Source organism: Arvicanthis niloticus, chromosome X (assembly GCF_011762505.2).
Source record: "Arvicanthis niloticus isolate mArvNil1 chromosome X, mArvNil1.pat.X, whole genome shotgun sequence".
NCBI lineage: Eukaryota > Metazoa > Chordata > Mammalia > Rodentia > Muridae > Arvicanthis > Arvicanthis niloticus.
In genome coordinates, this window is record NC_047679.1 from 98,659,986 (window position 1) to 98,683,385 (window position 23,400).

A 23,400-nucleotide genomic window follows, 5' to 3' on the forward strand; every position below is an offset into this window, starting at 1 on the left:
AATAAAATTTTAAATTGTAGTAAGTGGAAAAGTAAAACAGAACAAGAGGAGAGAGGGAGCCTAAACTTTAAGACAGAAAGGTGAGCATGGACAGCAGATAACAAAGGAACACAGGGCAAAGAGAGTTCATTACTGAATGAAAAGTAGCAACCCAACTCTGCCCTTGTCCTCCCATCATCCTGTAGAGAAAGTATCCATCCTGAAGTGGGTCCCCGTCAATCTAGTCCATATTTGATACTTTGTTCAAGGTAGGAAGAGACTTGATGAGGGAGCTATCTTCCCCTGCATATGTGAGGGTGCAGCCTCATCTCCTGCAGCTCTCCTGACCTAGTTGGTTGCAGGCAGTCTGTAGAAGGGTCCAGTTGACAGCAGAGAGGGGCTCTTCAGGGAGGAGAGGAAAGGAGAGGAAACCCATGTGCAGAGAGGGGAAGGTTAGCTGTAGAGAAATGAGGGCCCTTCATGTAAGGAGATTTCTAGTCCTCAGAAGGACTGATATTCCTCCCATAGCTACATTAAGTATGCTACAGATGTTCAAAGTGGGGTCTGGGCCATGGCAAATGGATTAGTGTGTTCTGTATCACCTTCCAAAGAGACAGAACAATTTATCATGTATTCTAAGGAGCTAATAGCCCAGGCCTGGGTATGTGGCTCTGTCCTGGTGGTCTTGATTGTCATTCAAGAGGATTTGCCTTGCCGGGCGGTGGCTGGCACATGCCTTTAATCCCAGCACTTAGGAGGCAGAGGCAGGCGGATTTCTGAGTTCGAGGCCAGCCTGGTCTAGCGAGTGAGTTCCAGGACAGCCAAAGGCTATACAGAGAAACCCTGTCTCGAAAAAAACCAAAAAAAAAAAAAAAAAAAAAAAAAAGAGGATCTGCCTTAAACCACTACACACAGAAGAGTTTATTTGTTTTTAATGTATGGATTGATTCACACATTTTCTTGTCCTCCTTGCTCAAGGGACATGCTAAGCTTTGTTGGACTGTTCTAATTTTTGAATATGTGCTGTAGGATATGTGAACACACAAAAATATTTCACAAAATAAAACCTTGTCATCACAACAGTACCCACCAGCAATCCATAAACCATAAAACAATGGATCCTGGTCAAACAGTGAGGAGTCCTGGATTTAGAGCCTCCCTTGAAGACACAACTTTCCTTTTGGTGTGTGAGTTTGCCTGGGTTCTAGGGCCCAGATTTTCAACAAATCCAAACTTATGCTTTATTGTGGGCTGTTCCATGTGACCTCACTCTGTATAATAAAGAGTCTCTGAAGTGACCTGAGGGACTGATGTGATCAACTTGGCAGTCTTAAGAGTAGGATGGGGTTATTATCTAGGATGGGGTTATTATCCCTGGTGAAAGAATTTCATCTGTAGAAGGCAGCCCTAGGCAAATACAGCATACACCTTGGGGAAGTGTGGTGGGCTCAGTCTGTGTTTCATGAAGACCAGTCCTACTGATTACCAGATGCTTTGGTAAGGCCTGGAAGTACAGAAGCCAGTGGCTGGAGGTCAGCCTCTTCCTATTTATCACCTGAGTTCTGCTTCTCTAGTTGCACTCTGGCTGATTAAATACAAAAACAGAAGGCTGGAGAAGTAGATGGCTTCATGGTTAACAGCATTTGCTGCTCTTACAGTGGACCCAAGTTCAGTTGCTAGCACCCACATGGCCATTTACAACCTTCTTTAATTGTAGTTCCTGAAATCCTATGTCCTCTCCTGGCCCCTGAGGGTACCAGGGCATGCACATAGTTCTTACAGATACATGAGGACAATATTGCATGCATATAATAGAAAAACAAAGTAAGCATTTTAAACATAATGTAAACTATGCTGGAACCTGGAAGCTAGCCTGAGGCTCTGGCTTGAGCATGGTCAACTCCAGACTAGTTGAGGCTCTGCACAAGGCCATATCTGAAACACACATGTAAACATGAAACACTCCAACATTCAGTGTCAGTAATTTCACTTGGATTAGTTAATGTCACAAGGATCTGTCTTTGATTATGTGTAAATCTCTCTGTCTCTCTCTGTCTCTCTCTCTGTCTCTCTCTGTCTCTCTCTCTCTGTCTCTCTCTCTCTCTCTTTCTCTCCATCCCTACATCCCTCCTCCCTCTCTCTTACACACAGACACACACAAAGACACACACACATACACAAATACACAAAAATACAAAACACAAAACATCTCATGGGGCATAAAACCACAGAATATTAAAAGGCATTTGTATAGGTATATCCAATAAATGGTATATCAGGGCAAGCCTAAGATAACAGTCTGTTTTCTCCACACTCAGGATACTAAGACAGTTGGAATCTCAAATTTCAGCAATCCTGGGCTACATAATGATGCTCCCTATCAAAAAGTAGCATAGATGTGATATTGATTATAAATAAGCCTCTTTAATTTAACAACAAAAATACTAAAATCATGAATTTGAAATGAAAGTACTTTACTAAACAGTTCATTTTTGTTGCTTATGTGTGTTTAATTCTATGCCTCTATGCATGACTATTTGCTTGATTGTGTGTGTGTGTGTGTGTGTGTGTGTGTGGTTTGTGTATTTGTTTGAGATATGGTTTCTATGTGTAGCCCAGGCTGTCCTGGAACTCTGAACTCAAGGCTAGGCTCACACTCAGCCATCTACCTCCTAAGGGTGCTGGGATTAAAGGCATGTGCCATCACAGCCTGGTCTTCACCACAGATTTCTACAAGGAAGAGGAACATATGACTGAGAACCATGTCAAAAGGTGCTCATTGTCACCAGCCCATGGGGAAAGGGAATCACCACTACAAGGATAGAACTGGGAATACAGCCCATGTTTAGAATGTTTGTCTGCCATGTAGAAAGCCCTGAGTTCACTCCATGCCAGCACTGCATAGCCTGGGCATAGTGATGCATGCCTGTAATCCCAGCCCTTAAAGATGGAGACTACACCCTTAGCAAATGTTTGCTATGGGAGACGGCTCAATGGTTAAGACCACTTATAGCTTTTACAGAGGACACTAGTTCAGTTCTCAGCTTCTATACTGAACAGTTCACAACCACCTGTGACTCCAGCTCCAGGGACTTGGATAGGTGGGTACCTTTACTCATATGGAGACACACACACACTACACACAGACTCTCACACACACTCTAACACACACAAATTACACACAGACTCACAAACACACTCTCACACAATGCACACCTACACACTAGATACACACACAGACACAAGCACAAACACAACACACAAACACACTCTCACACACATGCACACCTACACACTAGATACACACACAGACACAAGCACAAACACAACACACACTCTCACACACATGCACACCTACACACTAGATACACACACAGGCACAAGCACAAACACAACACACACACATACCATCTTCACCAGCAAATTTTTTAAAAAAAAAATCAAGATTTTAAAAATAAATCTTAGCCCTTGGAGAAATTACTCAGTATTTAAGAACACCTTCTTCTGTGCCAGAGGACACAAGTTCGCTTCCCAGGACTCACCTCAGATGGCTACAACACAGCAGCTTGTAATTCCACAGGATCTCAGTGATCCTATGACTCTGACCCCTGGACATCTGCACTCTGCTGCACACACTCACACTGACACACCCATGAAGAGTAAAATTAATTTGACCTGTAGAGACGGATCAACAGTTAAGAGCAGTGAGTGAATACACTTCCACAAGAAGCAACTGTGACTCTCAGAACCCAGGTGACTGCTGACAACCATGTGGAACTCAAGTTCCAGGGGATTCAATGTATGTTCTGACCTCCTCAGGGACTTCATCCGTTGGGTTCAGAGACATACATGCAGGAACAGTGGCTAGACACATAAACTACAGTAACTTAATATGCATGAGAGCTTTAAAAAATAAAATAAAATTTTAAATTGTAGTAAGTGGAAAAGTAAAACAGAACAAGAGGAGAGAGGGAGCCTAAACTTTAAGACAGAAAGGTGAGCATGGACAGCAGATAACAAAGGAACACAGGGCAAAGAGAGTTCATTACTGAATGAAAAGTAGCAACCCAACTCTGCCCTTGTCCTCCCATCATCCTGTAGAGAAAGTATCCATCCTGAAGTGGGTCCCCGTCAATCTAGTCCATATTTGATACTTTGTTCAAGGTAGGAAGAGACTTGATGAGGGAGCTATCTTCCCCTGCATATGTGAGGGTGCAGCCTCATCTCCTGCAGCTCTCCTGACCTAGTTGGTTGCAGGCAGTCTGTAGAAGGGTCCAGTTGACAGCAGAGAGGGGCTCTTCAGGGAGGAGAGGAGAGGAGAGGAGAGGAGAGGAGAGGAGAGGAGAGGAGAGGAGAGGAGAGGAGAGGAGAGGAGAGGAGAGGAGAGGAGAGGAGAGGAGAGGAGAGGAAGCCCATGTGCAGAGAGGGGAAGGTTAGCTGTAGAGAAATGAGGGCCCTTCATGTAAGGAGATTTCTAGTCCTCAGAAGGACTGATATTCCTCCCATAACTAAATTAAGTATGCTACAGATGTTCAAAGTGGGGTCTGGGCCATGGCAAATGGATTAGTGTGTTCTGTATCACCTTCCAAAGAGATAGAACAATTTATCATGTATTCTAAGGAGCTAATAGCCCAGGCCTGGATATGTGGCTCTGTCCTGGTGGTCTTGACTGTCATTCAAGAGGGTCTCGGTTCAGCCATTACACACAGAAGAGTTTATTTGTTTTTAATGTATGGATTGATTCACACATTTTCTTGTCCCCCTTGCTCAAGGGACATGCTAAGCTTCTCCACACGGTTCTAATTTTTGAATATGTTCTGTAGGATATGTGAACACACAAAAATATTTCACAAAGTAAAACCTTGTCATCACAACAGTACCCACCAGTAATCCATAAACCATAAAACAATGGATCCTGGTCAAACAGTGAGGAGTCCTGGATTTAGAGCCTCCCTTGAAGACACAACTTTCCTTTTGGTGTGTGAGTTTGCCTGGGTTCTAGGGCTCAGATTTTCAACAAATCCAAACTTATGCTTTATTGTGGGCTGTTCCATATGACCTCACTCTGTATAATAAAGAGTCTCTGAAGTGACCTGAGGGACTGATGTGATCAACTTGGCAGTCTTAAGAGTAGGATGGGGTTATTATCTAGGATGGGGTTATTATCCCTGATGAAAGAATTTCGATCTGTAGAAGGCAGCCCTAGGCAAATACAGCATACACCTTGGGGAAGTGTGGTGGGCTCAATCTGTGTTTCTTGAAGACCAGTCCTACTGATTACCAGATGCTTTGGTAAGGCCTGGAAGTACAGAAGCCAGTGGCTGGAGGTCAGCCTCTTCCTATTTATCACCTGAGTTCTGCTTCTCTGGTTACACTCTGGCTGATTAAATACAAAAAAGGAAGGCTGGAGAAGTAGATGGCTTCATGGTTAACAACATTTGCTGCTCTTACAGTGGACTCAAGTTCAGTTGCTAGCACCCACATGGCCATTTACAACCTTCTTTAATTTCACTTTCTAAAGTATATTTTCCTGTGCAGACGTCAGGGCATGTACATTCAACATATGCATACATGCACAAAAAAACCTCATGCATATAAGAGGATAACAAAGTAAGTATATTAATTAAAAATTATGAAGTATGTTGTTACCTCTAACTCTTGCCATAGGCTGAGGCTTGTTCATGGTCAATTACAGGCCAACTGTCACCATGCACAAGGCCACATCTGGAACACACATGTATACACGATACACTCTACCACTGCTGGTCAGTGTCCAAATTTGAATTTGTTTAGGTGTCAAGACCCTGACTGATTTTCAGTAGGACACACACACACACACACACACACACACACGTTTTATTTCATGGAGTATACCTGACACCAGTTTATAGCTCCTACCACCATTTTCCAATTTAAAAAGAACATTAAGTTACTGGGCAGTGATGGTGCATACCTTTAATTCCAGCACTCAGTATGCAGATGCATGTGGATCTCTGAGTTCAAGTTCTGCCTAGTCTAAAGAATGAGTTCTAGGATAGCCACAGGCATGTAAAGAAACCCTGTCTTAAAAAACAACTATAATGGGTTATTACACAATGCATTAAATCAGTATGAAAAAATTCTACCTTTTATAAAGAGAACACTATTTTTGTTTGTTTGTTTGTTTGTTTGTTTGTTTCTGGGAGGCAGCATTTCCTGAAGTCCAGGCTGAGGTTACCCTTGGACTTCTGGTCTTTCTGCTTCCCCTGCCAAGTAGTAGAAGATATTAATAAATACTTAAATGTATGGGGAAGAAGAGAGAAACTTTGCATACAGGAAAACAGTAAATAATGTGTATAGAACTTGTTCAAGATTGTAACTCCTTACTCCTTTTCTCTTTCTCTCTGCCTTCCTGTCTTTCTGTCATTCTGTGTCTCTCTCTGTATCTCTCTCTGTGTCTCTGTCTCTCTCTGTCTGTGTATGTGTGAGTCTGTCTGTCTGTCTGTCTGTCTGTATTTCTTGCTCTTAACAGAAGCTCACTAATAGCTCTGGCTGACTTCAAGCTGTCCATCTTCCTGCTTCAGCCTTTCTAGTGTTAGGATTACAGGCATTCACTGCCACACCTTGTTCTACTCCTTAAATGAAGGCTACATCTAACAGATTAGTTTTCCAGAGTCCAAAAGGAACGGAGAAGGAACTCTACACTGGAGAAACTTGATACCCCACCTCAGCCAGGTGATCTAGGTCAGCGTAGACGGTGATATGTCATGTTGATGGTATGTTCCCTAGACTGGATTCCAGAAAAATGTTGCTCTACCTCTGTGACCTTCCATACCTAGGGTCACAAGCCTAGTCTAATTGTGAGGAAAATAGCTAAGGAATGCCAGTGAAGGCACATTGTACAGATGCTTGACCTAAGTAATATTCCAGGTCAGCAAAGACAAGGGGAATAGGAGACCCTCACACATAAGAAGACCCTAAAGCAATGTGATGGCTGACAGCATCATGACCTCATGTATGGGATCCTGAAATGTCAAAGTGGAAAAGTCTTTAATGCAAAATTAGAGTATGTAGTGGCTCACATCTGTGATTCCAGCGTTTAAAAAAATGACACAGGAGGACTGCCAAAGTTTGAGGCTACTCTAAACTACATGGTGAGTTCTAGTCCAGCCTGAGGTACACTGTAAACCCTCATTTAAAAAAGATAAAATCCTGAGCAGTGGTGGCGCACACCTTTGATCCCAGCACTCAGGAGACAGAGGCAGGCAGATCTCTGTGAGTTTGAGACCAGCTTGGTCTACAAAGTGAATTCTAGGACAGCCAAGGCTACAGAGAGAAACCCTGTCTCAAAAAACCAAATATACATACATACATACATACATACATACATACATCATACATATCAGGAAATATGAATAAACCACAACTTTTCCTGTAGTATCTTCTCACTTTTAAAAGTAAATCTGTTCTAAAAATAGGGACTTAAGCGATGTCTCTGTGGTTTAAGAGTGCCTGCTATTCCTCCTGTGGACCTGAGTTTAGGTTCTAGCACATTCACTATTATTGATGGGTCACAAATGTCTGTAACTTCAGCTCCAATGATTCTGGCCTCTAAGAGTACCTGTACTCATGTGCATCTACTCAAATGCACACACACACACACACACACCTATACATAATTAAAAATAATAAAAATAAGAAGTGTTTAAAAACAACATCTAAAAAAAAGAAAGAAAAAAAAAACAACATCTACTTAAAAACTAAAGCAGATAAAAAGTTGCACAAAGTTTAGTATTAAACTTGAGAGATAAAGGTTACTCTGATGATTTTATTTTTACTTTAATTAGGATACAAATCTTGGAGCCGGCCATTGGTGGTGCATGCCTTTAATCCCAATATTTGGGAGGCAGAAGTAGGTGGATGTCTGTGAGGTCTAGGCCAGCCTGGTCTACAGAGGGAGCTCCAGGCCAACCAAGACCACACAGTAAAACCCTATCTGGAAAAAAAAAAAAAAACCAACACATAAATCTCAGTGGTTGAAGACCCTGCCCTCCTTTTATCCTAATGGGAGGTGTTAGTAACTCATCATTTTGCCTGGTCCACAATAACTTCATACTCTACCATCTATGCAAGCTGTCCACATACCTGGGAAAACATGAATATTGTTTGTGCATTCTTAGCCTCTAATCAGCAGAACAAATTTATGAGGCAGGCCCTCCTAATTTCACTGTTCTGCAGTCAAGGACACTGAGACTGAAGCAGACGGTGAGAGAAGCAAGCTTTAACCAGGAAGGCTGACTTCTAGCTTTCCTCCTCGGTACATCAAGCCCTTCGTCCAACATCTGACTCATGCCTTCCCATCCCTTAGGACCTAAGATCCACTGACTCCTGTGTCTTCCAGCTTCTCCTTCTCAAGCCATTATGCAAATGAGTTCCAAGTTGAATATAATCCCCTTCCCCAAGTCCACAGCCTGTCTGTCTCAGTTTGCATTGTCCATACTCAACTGTCTGCAGGATATTGTCTCTTGGGTGTCTTGCGACCATATCTAACTTGGTATACAAAACCTAATCTTCCAGCCTGTCCTTCCAACGCTCTAATTCTTTACCTCTTAGTACGTGACACAAGCCTTTACTCTGTTATGCAAACCAGATACCTGAGCTTCGTCATGGTCACCTTCCTCTCCTCCTTCCCTGCAGTCAGTCACAAGTCTGTTCATCTCATCCATCTCCACTACCTCTGCCCCAAAACCGTCACCAGTATCGTCCGAACCACAGCCTCTGGTGACTCACTACTCCACGCCTACCCGCCTCAGCCCCAACCATGACGTTCTCAGTGGTCCACACAGTGACCTCCACAGTTTCCTCTTTCTCTCCTTCTCCTACATTTATTTATTATTTCATATTTTTTTTTGTTTTTGGTCAATCATGGTAGCTATTAATTGTAATCACAGCACTCAGAAGGTAGAGGTAGGAAGATTTATTCCAAGACTCAGGATAGCCTGGAAGGGTCTTCTCTCAAACACATACACACTCTGTGTGTGTGTGTGTGTGTGTGTGTGTGTGTGTGTGTCTGTTTCTGTCTCTCTCTCTCCCTCTGTGTGTGTGTGTTTGTGTGTGTGTCTGTCTCTGTCTGTCTCTGTCTCTGTCTCTCTCTCCCTCTGTCTTTCTCTCCTTCCCTTCCTTCTTCTCTCTCTTCCTCCCTCCCCCACTTTCTCTTCAGGGCTGATACTCACAGAGACTGTGACCCCAAATACAAAACCTGTGCGCGTTCAAAGCAGACAAAACCCCAGCACTGAGAGGAGGAAGTGGACAGAAAGCCCTCATCCCCAACCAAGGAGCTATCTGTGATGGATACCTGCTGGGAGAGGAAATTAGTTTTCTCCAATGGAGTGACACTGGGTATATAAAACACACTCTGGGGCAGGCCACCACATTCAGACTCAAGTGTACTGTCCCAACATAAAACAAACTCAATGGTGTGGGGGTGTGTGCGTGTGCGAGTGCGTGTGCGTGTGTGTGTGTGTGTGTGTGTGTGTTCAAGTGTGCTTTTTGTTTTGTTTTTTGTTTGTTTGTCTATTGGGTCTTTGAGTTTCATTTTTTGTTTCTGATTGAAAGTTGGGTGAGTACGATCTAGAAGGAGTTGGGAGAGAAGAAAGAATACGGTCAAAATATATTCTATGACATAAACAAATAAATAAATAAATTCAAAATCATGTGAGAAAGAAGAAAGAGAGAGAGAGAGAGGGAGAGAGAGAGAGAGAGAGAGAGAGAGAGAGAGAGAGAGAGAGAGAGAGAGAGGAGATGGTTCTGCAGATAAAGGCACTCTGGGATCCACCTGGTGGAGGAAGAGAAGTAGCATTTAAAACTTCTCGGACATTCAGAGGCATGCTGCACGTACTCTCCACCCCACCCCACCCCCAGTAAATAAATGAAAACAAACCGCTTAAATGAGTATTAGTATTAGTGTCTGTGCTTATGTGTATGTGCACATGTGATATGTGATGATATGTGCTGTATGTGCTGTGTGCATTATGAGTGCTTACGTATGTTATGACTTGAGTGTGGGGTCAGAGGACAACTTTCTGGAACCAGTTCTTCCCTTGTACCTTTCTGTGCATTCCAGGACTTGAACTCAGGTCATCAGCCATGCACAGCACTCTGCCTGCTGAGTCATCTTGCTGTTTTCCCCAAACCGCAAAATGTTAAGAGATACACAATAACTGTGCCTATTTATAAGGGCATATTATTATCTCCTTTTAAGGCAGAATCTCACTATGTAGCCCAGGCTAGTTTCAAACTCCTGCCTCAGTCTCCTGAGTGCTGGGATGATACATACAGCTCCTCACCTGACTTCAGAGTGTCAGACTGTGATACAGGTAGACAATGTGATACAGGTAGACAATCAAATTGGGGTAGTAATGTTATCTACCACTATCTAACCTCCCTCCGCTCAAGGATTTCTGAAAGCCAAGATCGATAGGCCACTGCAGGATTTCATACCCTTAAATATTGTTCTTGGCTGTAGATAGACTCTAAGCTCCCCCAGACCTGAAGGCTCCCATGACCTAGCCCTGGATATTTTCCCAGACTCTCACCCCTCTTCATTACTTCCTCTGGCATCTCCCCCCTATACATCCCTTTTCTGCTGTCCTGATTCACTGAGTGACTTTCAGTTCCCTAAAGTCTCCTAATCTTCCCTTAACTGGTCCTTCTCACGGTCTGTTTCCACTGCCCAAACAGGAGGTAGACTGTGCTTGGTCTTCAACCTCCTCTGATCCTACAGATGAGGAGCCCATGAAACTATGGTCTGTCTGTGCCAGTCCAGATGAGCCTCTGCTTTCTTATCTGTGGTGGGTTTGGAAAGAGAAAATAGGAATAGGGGGTGGTTGATCTTGAATCTAGATACACCGGCTTTCTGATTCAATTACATAGTTGTTTTGTGGTGGGTTATTTGCCTTCCTTTCTCATGTCTGAGGCCTCTGAAAAACCCCATAGAAGGATACTTTCTTTTCCTTCCCTTCCTGTCCGCTCCCCTCCTTTCAGTCTGTAACCCAGACTGGTCCTAAATTTAGGATTCTCCTGCTTTAGCCTCCAGGGTACCGAGATTACACCATGCCTGGCTAGGATCCTTGTTTCTTAAAAAACCACAATATTAAATGTACATTCAGAGTCACAAACGTGGTCTCCAGGCTTATGATTCTTAGAACTTTAGGCACCAATGACAATTTTCTCACTTCAAACAGAAGAAAACTAGCCAGGCACAGAGGTGTGGAACTGTAATCCAAGGACAGGGGAGGCAAAGACAGGAGGACTGCAGGTCAGAGGCCACTGAGACTGTATAGTGAGACCTTGTCTCAAAAAAATACTAAATGAAGAACTTGAAAGGCCCAAAGTTGTTGCAAATTGTTTGTGGTAGGCTGGACTCAGTTTCAATTTTCTTTGATATTCCCTTTCTTTTTTCTCTCTCCCCTTCCCTGTGTCTTATCCTTCCTTCTTTGATGGTTTTCTGGTTTTACTTGTACTTTTTTTTTGAGGCAGGATCTCAAATATCCCAGGTTACCCTCAAATTCATGATGTAGCTGAGAATAGCCTTGAACTTCTGATCCTCCTGCCTCCGCTTCCAGAGTGCTGGGATTACAGACTTGTGCCACCTGACCCAGTTTATGTGATGCTGGGGATGGAACTCAGGGCTTTGTACATGCTAAGCAAAGATTCTATGAATCAAACTACACCCCCAGCTTATTTTATGATGTGGTGTATGCCTATAATTCCAGAACTCTGGAGGTGGAGGCTGGAGGATCACAAGCTTAAGGTCATCCTTGACTATATACTGAGTTCAAGGCCAGACTGGGTTACACAAGACCCTGCCTCAAAGTTTCTTCCTGTCAAAAAGTAATTTTCTAATGCCCCAAATCAAGTTGTTTAATCAAGTTGTTGTGTTTACAGGGTGTGATGTTTTTTGTGGTTCCCAGGCCCACAAAGCAGTTTCAAGTTGTCTTACATGGGGTTTCTATTGCTACAACGAAACACCAAAAACAAAAAGCAAGCTGGAGAGGAAAGGGTTCATTGGGCTTATGCTTCCACATTGCTGTTTATCACTGAAGGAAGTCAGAACAGGGACTCAAACATGGCAGGGACCTGGAGGCAGGAGCTGATGCACAAGCCATGGAGAGGTGCTGCTTACTGGCTTGTTCTCCATGGCTTCCTCAGTCTGCTTTCTTACAAAACTCAGGACCACCAGCCCAGGGATAGCACCACCCACAATGGGCTGGGCCCTCTCCTATCATTTACTAATTAAGGAAATGCCTTACAGCCACGTCTTATGGAGTCATTTTTCTCAATTAAGGTTTCCTCCTTTCAGATAACTGTAGTTTGTGTGTTAAGTTGACATAAGACTAGCCAGCACACTAGTTCTAGAATCAAGGCCTAAGTCTCCCGAAGCAGGCTAAGCGGTCCCTGTCTTTTGAGACATTTAACCAAGTCAGTTGCCACCTGAACAGCAAAGTATTCTGAGGTTAACCAGGGGACAAGAAACTGAAGCCACAGAGAGAAGTCTAGGAGGATCAGAGGCCATGTAAGGAAACAAGCAAACAAAAAGGCTATGAAAATCCAGCCCACTGCATGTGTGCAAAGAAACCACCATAGAAGTGGATCCTGCAGGCTGGGTAGTCCCACTGTCCTCAAACCAAAGCACACAGCCAAGGTCAGCCTGAGTTCTTTGCCCACAAAAACAACAACAACAAGAACAACAACAACAACAACCCAACCCTTTGTTCTGGGCTGTTGTGGTTTGGGATAGTTTGTCCCACAGAGGTAGATAAATCGTTGACCAGTACAAGGCAGCAGAGAGAGAGCAGGAACAGACATTATCTCTAGCAGTCTTCAAAATGCAAGCAAACGCTATCTCTTCAAGTACAAAGGGTTTGTTTGCATAAAGCACTTGCAGCCTGAGAGTTCTAAATTAAATTTGAACTACACGGATATAAATATTACAAACATGCACAAATGTCACTCTGGAAGTTAAACTATGTAACTACATACTAGGGACATAATCTGTTTCAGAGTCTGCCAATCAACCACCCCCACACTATAAAATTGAAAATATGTGGCGTTTAGCTGACTCAAATCTGTAATCCCAGCACAGAGGAAAGAATATTGCTAAGTTCTAGGCCAGTATGGACTAGATATTGAGTTTCATCTAGTGTGTGCTGTGGAGGGAGACCTGTGTGATTGATGATAACAGTGATGGTGGTGGCCGGGTGGTGGTGGCGCACGCCTTTAATCCCAGCACTTGGGAGGCAGAGGCAGGCGGATTTCTGAGTTCGAGGACAGCCTGTCTACAGAGTGAGTTCCAGGACAGCCAGGGCTACACAGAGAAACCCTGTCTCAAAAAACAAAAAAAAAAAAAAAAAAAAAAAACAACAACAACAACAACAAAAAAAACAAAAAACAAAAAACCAAAACAAAAAAAACAGTGATGGTGGTGGTGGTGATAATGATGATGGCATATCCATTTCAGATAGTTCCCTTGGCCTCTGTATTCCCTATCATGGTACTTAAAATACCATAAATATTTATGAACTAATCTCCTTAAGCAAGTCTGTGTTTTCCTTTTTTGTTGTTATTTTGGTTTTGGTTTGGTTTGGTTGCTGAGACAAGGGCTCATGTAGATCAGGTTGGCCTTGAACTAAGTGTATAGTCAAGAATGGCCTTGAATTCCTGATCTTCTTGAATTCCGGATCCTCTTGCCTCCATTGCCCTGATGCTAGACTTATAGGCACATATGCTAACCCATACATGTCTATGCTTTTCAAGTTGTAAAATTAACTTAGTGGGGCACAATGTACATTTTCTCAATGAAATAAAAATACAATGTATTACATATAAGTATTAAATAAAAATAATAAGGAGAAGATGGGTATAGCGATAGCCCATTAGTAAGAGCTCTTGATATTCAAACAGGAAGACCTGAGTTCAGATCCCAACACCCCAGTAAAAAGGAGAAGCATGGGTATTCATACATGTACCTGTAGCTCTAGCACTGAGCAAAGCAAAGGCAGGAGGATAGCTGGGGTATTGGCCATCAGTCTAGCTTCAGGCTTCACCAAGAGACTGTCTTAAGGGAATAAGACATACAGTGATAGAGCAGGACACCCAACTTGCATGCACACATGCATCACATGCTCCTGTGTGCACACGCATCACGCATACATATATGCACAGAACAGTAAAATTCCCTAAGAAAGCAATAAGGCTAGGTATGGTGGTGTATGCCTTTAATTCCAGCACTTGGGAAGCAAAGGCAGGCAGATCTCTGTGAGTTCAAGGCCAGCCAGGGTACATAGTGAGACCATTCTCAAAAAAAAAAAAAAAAAAAAAAAAAAAAAAAAAAAAAAAACAAAAAAAAAAAAACAGACAAAGAAAGAAACAAAACCCAAAACATTAAAGGGAGGGAGAAAATAAAGGAAAAGAATAGTGTTGAAAGAAACAGGTCAAAGACATGAAGAACACGGTTTATTAAGAACAAATTTCAGTGGCTCGGGCTCTGGAATACACACATTTAGGCTTTCCCAAGGATGTTTACAATGCCCAGTGTGGAGGTAGTTTTAGTAACAGAACAAAGAGTTATAAATCAAGGCATTAAAAAAAATACATTGGTGGAAACATCAGAGAAGCAGTTGCAGCAAGATGAGGGAACCCTCTGCTACAAAGCCTTGGATGCTATTTGAGGGCACTCTGAGCTTTGGGGATGGGGGAAGCCTGTTGTGTTAATACATTCCAAAAGGTCTTTCTCTGTTAGGTCTGATACAGAGGTGGAAAAGGAAAGGCTATTTAGGAGACTAAAGCTGGCCCAAGATAGAATATAATTAAGTTCTGAACATCCCAACCTCTCCACACCACCATAGCTCTAACCAATCACAGCGTCTCTCCAGGTAAGCCCATTCATAGCGAGCGAAGAAATGGAAAAAGAAGAAAATGGACATTGTGGGAAGACTTTTTCAAGATGGATGCATTTGTTGCTGGGTAGTGGTGGTGTACATCTTTAATCCCAGCGCTTGGGAGGCAGAGGCAGGCAGATCTCTGTGAGTTTGAGGCCAGCCTGGTCTACAGAGTGAGTTCCGGGACAGCCAGAGCTACACAGAGAAACCCCTTGTCTCTTGTCTCAAAAGAACAAGCAAACAAAAAGATTCATTTGTTTATTCAAATTTTCATACAACTCTCTCCTCCATGCCCTTTCCCCTCCCACTGAACCTAGTCTTCTCCCGTAGCGTCTCCCTCTTACTTTCACTGCTACTGTGTGTGTGTCCCGCTGCATTTCAATATACTTGCTTTCATAGCACTCGTGGACTATTTACTCAAGCAGGGCAATTTACCAGTAGCTACACCACTGAGGACTATGCCTCCTACACCACTCCAGCACCTGCTAACTGCCTAAATGCCTCAGGGAGGGGTGGGATCCTATGAACCCCTCCTCTACCCATGATGGGTCCCCTTTGGTATAGATTTTGTGCAGAAGCCTATTGTTGCTGTGACAGTTATGCCATGGCCAGAAGGCAGCATTTCACATCTTCTGATGTTCTTTCTCGCCTTTCCCCACAAGGTTCCCAGAGCCTTAATATATTTAGGATAGAGTACTCGGTTACTTTGATCAGTTGCGTCTCTGTATTATCTGTTACAGACAATAGCTCTCCTGACCAAGACTGAGAGCAGCATTGGATATGGATGTACACATAAATGTTTATATGTTTGATGCAACGCCCGTTTAGCAAAGCAACAGTAGTTAGGTCACCTGATAGGGAATGGCTTGCGCAGCTATGGGCTTTTTACACTATTTGCCATCAATCCCAGCACACCCTCCCCCCCCCCCCCCCCCCGTGGATCCAGCCTCAGGTTCAATCAGAAAATGACTGGTTACCACTTTGTAGGAACTTCTAAAGACCAATTACTAACATTTGTTAATTGACCAATCACTGGTTTATTATTATGCGTCAGGAGCTCATGTAGCCCAGGCTGGCCTCAATATGTACCCAAGGATGGCTTTGAACTCCTGATCCTTCTGCCTCCGTCTCCTAAGGATTATAGGTGGACACAGCCATGCCCAGTTTTTTCCCTTAGATCTATATCTATTAAACACACACATATTAGACAGAGTCTCGCTGTCTGTCCTTGGCTAGCCTGGAACTCATTGTGTAAACCAGGGTGGCCTCAAAATCACAGAGATCTACCTGTCTCTGCCTCCCAAATCCTAGGATTAAAGGTGTGTGCCACCACAACCACCCCCATGTGTGTGTTTATGTATGTATGTGTGTATGTATGTATGTATGTATGTATGTATGTGTGTGTGTTGTTGCCGTGGTTAAGGTCTCATGTAATTCAAATTAGCCTTGAACTTAGCCTTGAATTTCTGATCCCTCTGTGTTTGCCTCTAAAGTGCTAGGATCAGAGATGTGTACCACCATGGCCAGTTTATGCCGTGCTGAAAATGGGACCCACCGCTTCATGCATGCTAGGCGAGCACTTTCCCAGCAGAGCTACATCCCCAGTATCAATGTGTTTTACTTATAGAAGTTGTTAAAACTGATCAAAAGAACTCAGTTTTACCTAGGAATAGCGGCGACATGAAATCGTAGCACTTGGAGGCGAAGGAAGGAAGACTAGGAGTTCAAGGCCAGCTACAGCTACCAGCTACATAGTGACCACACACACACACACACACACACACACACACACACACACACAGTGTGGATAGGGAAGGAGGCAGAAAGAAAAGCATGAGATAGAAAGAGAGGTGTGGGCAGGGAGCAGAGCCAGAGCCAGAGAGGTTGGTTTCTCTTAAGGTGACACCTGAGAATAGGAGATACAGACAGTGGAAAGAGTGTAGCTCAGTAGTAAAGTGCTTGTATACACAATGGTCCTGGATTCCATCCCTAACATCAAAAGAAGGAAGAGGATGAGGAAGAGGAGGATAGGATGTCCATATAGCTCACATCCATATTCCTCTACGATCCTAAGATTACTTTATTCTTTTTGTCTGTGTATGTATGGGGTGGATGTGCACATATGAAGTTCACATGTACGTCTGCCTTAGAGTGGGGAGGCCAGATGCTGTATCCTGTGTCTTTCTTAATTATTTTCCCTTTTCTTTACTGAGGCAAGACCTCTCATTTGAGCACAAAGCTTACCAAACTGGGCTAGTCTAGCTAGCTAGGTTGCTGTGGGGATTCCCTGTTGTTGTTGTTGTTGTTGTTGTTTGTTTGTTTGTTTGTCTTTTACCTCTCATGTGCTGGAATTAGAGGCCAGCCACTATACCCATCTGGCATTCATGTGGCTTCAGCAAGTGATTTACTCAGTCATCTCCCTACTTCCTAGCTATTTTACTTGTGCGCTGTGCTGAGGAGTGAACCCATGCTATGCCTGTAGCTATGGAGTATACTTTAATATTATGAATTGGAACCATAACAACAAATTAATAATAGGAAAAAAACGTTGTTTCAAAACAGGGTCTCACTGTGCAGCCCTGGTTTGCCTGGGACTTACCATATAGATCTGGCTGACCTCAGTCACAGAGATCCATCTGCCTCTGCCTCCTGAATTCTGGGATTAAAGGCATGGGCCACCATGTATCACAATGGCGCTAAATGTTTTCACACACACACACACACACACACACACACACACACACACACGCACACACACACACACAGTGTTGTTTAGACTCCATTAAAATACAAGTCTCTGAGAACACGGAGAATCAGAGATCAAGCCAATGCAGAAAGACGTTACAAAGGCTCCCTCTGGAGGTAGCAGCTCCGGATGACAACTTGAGATTCTTTCTGAGCCTCTCAACAGGAGCAACATTTAATTCCAGTGTTCACCTCTTTTTCATTTTTGGTTTTCTGCTTTTATGGATATTTTTGTAATGTAGCTAGGGCTGGCCTTGAATTCTTCACCCTCTTCCTCCTCCGGCCTCTACCTCCCAAGTGCTGGAATTGTAGGCATGTGTCTCGATGTCAGGTTGAGTTTTGACTCTTCACTACTCCCAATCAAAGATGGCATAACAGGGAAAGGCACTTGCTGCCAAGCCAGGCAATATTGCCACCACTAGTGTCTGTATGCTAGAGAAAAAATTCCTGCAGGTTTCCTCTGACCTCCACTTGTGTGTCCTGGCATATCACATATTACACCCACACACACACACAGACACACACACACACACACACACACACACACACACACACACACACAGACACACACACACACACACACACACACACACACACAGACACACAGACACACACACACACACACACACACACACACACACAGACACACACACACACACACACACACACACACACACACAGACACACAGACACACACACACACACACACACACACACACACACACAGACACACACACACACACACACACACACACACACACACACACACGAAATAAAAAAATAAATGTAACAAAAATTCTTAGAGGGCAATACTTTCTTTAAATACCACAATCTATAAAATAATTTGTATCAGAAATTATTCTATTTTTATTCTATATGGCATCTTTCCCACATGTCAGGATCCTTTGGGGTCTCTGAAATACCCAGACTTAAAACAAATGTCAACATAAAGAAAGCAGGAAGAGAACTAAAGCAAACTGCCAATGACAAAGGACCAGAGAGGGAAGGCATCTCTCCAGGCAATGCACTGTAGCAGATGCCCTTGCCCAGGCGTGCTCAGCCCAAGCCAGCCTATTTACAGGCAAGGTCATATAGGCCTGGTCCTTCAGCCATAGTCAATTGGCTCTTTGCCCAACTTGAGATGAGACTCAACTTGGGCCAATGGGGTTTTTCCCTCTCAAAATCTTGCTGTTGGGATTTAGTGATTTCAGTTCATTTCTGCTTCTCACATGACCCAGAGCTAGAGAGGATTTCATGATCGGGTTTGTGCTAGAAGCAGAGGAAGTACACCTGCTAGGAGGAATGACAGTGAAGCAGCCATGCAGAAAGAATCAAGCCTAAAGAGAGGGAGGGAGGGAGGGAGAGAGAGAGAGAGAGAGATCACACTGCTTGATTTTTCAGCGGCTTTAAGAGTCTGGTTGTCTTTCTTCTGGAAGCCCAGCTGAATCTTGCCCTTTGGTTCCATAAGACAACTTTTTCCTTAAAGGTTTTTTTTTTTTTTTTAATTTTTACTTATGTGCATGTGTGTGTGTGTGCTTGAGTTTACGCACATCACACATGCATGGCCACCTGCTGAAGATAGTGTAAGATCTACTAGAGCTAGACTTACAGATAGTCGTGAGCCACCTGAAGTGGGTGCAGGGAACTGAACTTGGGTCCTCTGAAAGAGCAGTCTGTCCTGCCCTCTAAACCATGAGCCATCTCTTCGAGCCCCTTTTAGAAGTTTTCAGCAGTGTATATTAATTATACGTAATAATGGATATCATTCTGGCATTTTCATATGTGTGTATAATGTATTTTGATCAGACCCTCATTACCCTCTTGTTCTTCTCTAGCTCATGCTGACCCCCTTCTTCTTTTACATGTCTTTTTGTTAGGGTTTTTTTTTAATTGATGACCCAATAAGTTTAATTAGTGTTTCTTACAGGATCACTGGGCAACTTGCCAGTGGCTACACTACTAAAGAAAATGTCTCCTTCTCCCAGCAAACTTTTATTAATTGATCTTCAGGGAGTGGCGGGCCTCATGAGCTCCTCCCATTGTGTGATGGAATGCTGATGGGCCAGATCTTGTGCTGGTCTGACGTTAGCAAGCAGTCACAGCTACTTCCAATTCGAGTACAAGGAGCAGAACGTGGTCAGCCTTGTCTTTAATTCCAGAACTCAAGAGACAAAGGCAAGAGAATCTCTGTGAGTTCAAGACCAACCTGGTCTACATATTCAGTTCTAGTACAACAGGACCATATAGAGAGACCTTGTCTCAAAACAAAAACAAGAGTACAATGGCCATGTCATGCCTCAAAGACATCTACAACATTTCATTTTTTCCTCAGACTTCTACATCTCCCTCCATCTACCGATAATAAAATGAGTAAAGGTTTTAAGAAGTTACACACTGCGGGGCAGTGGTGGCACACGCCTTTAATGCCAGCACTTGGGAGGCAGAGGCAGGCGGATTTCTGAGTTTGAGGTCAGCCTGGTCTACAGAGTGAGTTCCAGGACAGCCAGGTATATACAGAGAAACCCTGTCTCGAAAAACCAAAAAAAAAAAAAAAAAAACAAAAAACAAAAAAAAACAAAGCAACAACAACAACAAAAAAAAAAAAAAAAGAAGAAGAAGAAGAAGAAGAAGAAGAAGAAGTTACAACATATGGCCCTGGCTGGCCTAAAACTTGCTCTGTAGACCAGGCTGGTCTTAAATTCAGAGATCTGCCTGCTTCTGCCTCCTGAGTGCTGCAACTAAAGGAGGACGCCACCATGTCTGGTAAGTGACTGCATTCTATCTCTGAAAGTTACCTTAAATATCCTGTGTTGGTGTATATTTTTCTCAGCCTACTTTAATAAGGGTTCAACCTCCCTTCTAGCCCACCACCCACCAGTGGTAGTAGAAAAAGAAGGGTATTGGGGTACGGGGGAAGTGGACCTGTTTAGAAATAGTTCTTTCGAGCGATTCCAATCTTCATTGTTCTCAGTTCAGTCCACTAGTAAACACCACACACGAAATCAGCAAACGCAGTTCAGTCCAGAAGAAACTGTGTGGCTTGCTAGCCAGCCTAGTCTTCAGAATTGGCAAGAAGCCGCAGGAATCTCACAAGAAATTCTTTGGTGAGATTCTCTCTATGAAATCACCACGAAGCCGGGTGGTGGTGGTGCACGCCTTTAATCCCAGCACTTGGGAGGCAGAGGCAGGCGGATTTCTGAGTTCGAGGCCAGCCTGGTCTACAGAGTGAGTTCCAGGACAGCCAGAGCTACACAGAGAAACCCTGTCTCAAAAAACCAAAAAAAAAAAAAAAAAAAAAAAAAAAAAAAAGAAAAGAAAAAAAGAAATCACCACGAGTGCAGCTCAACGACACAATGTAAGGTTAATGAACGTGTGCATGTCATCAGCAAGAACTAGCAAAGTGGAGCAAGGCAAACCAATGCTCAAACTCCCACTGTCTGTTGGGTCGTATTTATATGCCTTTGACACATCATGCATCTTTTCACGTGTTTGCCATAGCAAAACATCTGTTCACCTATGTGCCAGGGAAAACAACATTTGACATAACTCACTTTCCAAAGAATCTAGAAGTTTCCACTTCAATCCTGTTCTTTAATTTTTTTTTTCAGACAGTGTCAGGGATCCCATGCTGGATGACCTTGAATTTCTGATCTTCTTGCCCAGTGCTGGGATTACAGGCATGTGCCACTGTATCCCACTTTGTTTTATGCAGTGCAAGGAGTTGAACTCAGGGACACACACATGTTAGGACAGCACTCTACAAAGTGAGTCGCATCCCCAGCCTTTAGCATTTTTAAAATAAGAGGCTGGAAAGAAGACTCAGTCTAAGAACACTTTCAAGCCAGGCACAGTGGCACATGCCCTTAATGCCAGCACTTGGGAGGCAGAGGCAGGCATATTTCTTTGTGTTCAAAGGCAGCCTGGTCCACACCGTAAATCCTACTACAGCCATGGCTATGTAAAAATAATGTTTGTGGCTTCTCCAGAGGACCCAAGTTTGTTTCTCAGTGTCTTAAGTTAGCTTACTAACTTCAGCTACATGGGATCTCTCACACACACACACACACAAAACGTTTTTTAAAATTAAAAAATAAATGAATGACTGCTCATTGTCAAAAATTTAATTTATTCCCTTGTAATAAAACACAATGACATCATGCCTATGTGAAGTCTAGGAAATATAAAAATAAAGACGGGGTCATATATAATGAAATATATATGCTTGTTGAGCAAAAGTGTGTTCAAATAATGTTCACAGCTACACAATTCATAAAGACTCTAGGCTTAAGTGGTGCTGCATTCTGTTGCTGGGGAGGCTAATTCACAGCTTCTTCTACTAATTGCTGCTATGTGAGAACAAACAGCAGTATGCAAGCCATCCCCCTTGTGCATATCCTGCAGGGTTCATTCATAATCTGGTGAAAAAGGCCAACATCACTGAATCAAACACACATGCAAGTTTACAACTGTGATGTAAACCCAGAGGCTGGGTTTAACTGGAGTTAAACTGGAAGAGGTCAACTGGAGTAGGGGGAGACGGGAAAGTCAGGGAGAGTCTCTCTGTGGACATAGAAAGCTGCCAATTGAACAGTCTGGAGTTAGGTAGCAAATGAAGGGGAAGAACATTCCCAGTTGAGGGAACAGCATCTGGTACTATGAGGGATAGACCTGTGCGTCTGAATCCAACTTAACAAACAGGGCATTGGAGGCATGTCCTGCTTGTTTTGTGTTAGTTCAAGGAGTGAGCTTTGCCCGTGAAGGAAAAGGCAGGGGATGGTGTGCTGAGAGTTGAGTCTGGCAGAGCTAGCTCACTCTGGCTGGCAGGGTAGTGCTATGGGACCAGCCTTTCTGTAGCACGTTTAAAAGCTATCCACTGTTAATGGCACCTCCCCTCCTAGTTACAACCAGAACTGTCTCCAGACAATGTCAAATATCCCCAGGAACAAGATCACCCCTCCTGGGCTAACTGCTAGACCATAGCCTTTGTTTGACTAGTTTTCTTGGTTGAGCCCTTTATCAACCTTTACCCAAACACACGGAGCCATGCAGTCTTGATTGACTTGTGCCATTGCAGGTCACACTTGGGTCTGGCTCTTCACTCACTAAAGCTTTGTGTAGCTAGGGGTTTGATGTTTTTTAGAGAACCACTCCTGAAGAAAATGTCATAGGAGTAATACTCCACCCAGTATCTCCAAAATTTACAAAATGTATCCCCTATTCAACAGGGTTATTATTTTAAACCCTGCTAACAGCTACCTAGCATAATCCAAACACTTAAAAAGTGTGTAGTTATAAACTAGACATAGCGGCACATACCTGTATTTCCAGCACTTGGAAGGTGAAGGCAGGAAGATCAGGAGTTAAAGGCCACCCTGGGACACATGAAACTATCTCAATAAAACAACTACCATTAGCAAGAATAAACTTTTGTTCTCATCTGTCAAATGGGAGAGTTATCTGTTAGAATTGGGCTTGTGAGGGACTGGAGACACGGCTCAGCAGTTAAAGACTGCATTCTGCTCTCACAGAGGACTAGAGTTACACCTGTAACTCCAGCAACAGAGGATCCAACGTCTGCTATCCTTGGGCATCTGTACTAACGGGTATGCTCATATCCACTCAGACACATGCATATACATAATTAAAAATGAACGTGGGGGCTGGAGTGATTCAGTGGTTAACAGTTCTTGGTTCTCTTACAGAGAATCTATCTGGGTTCAGTTCTCAGGACCCCGTCAGGCAGCTCACACCAACTTTT

The 23,400-nt window shown here is 43.3% G+C and overlaps 2 non-coding genes across 2 annotated transcripts; both read right to left on the reverse strand.

The window, feature by feature from the left end:
• Positions 1 to 911: 911 nt before the first annotated feature.
• LOC117695570 (U6 spliceosomal RNA) lies at positions 912 to 1,021 on the reverse strand. The gene has a single exon (XR_004604628.1). It is a non-coding gene; the product is annotated as a U6 spliceosomal RNA (small nuclear RNA).
• A 3,684-nt stretch (positions 1,022 to 4,705) lies between these two features.
• Positions 4,706 to 4,813, reverse strand: LOC117695567 (U6 spliceosomal RNA). The gene has a single exon (XR_004604625.1). It is a non-coding gene; the product is annotated as a U6 spliceosomal RNA (small nuclear RNA).
• Between the last annotated feature and the right edge of the window lie 18,587 nt (positions 4,814 to 23,400).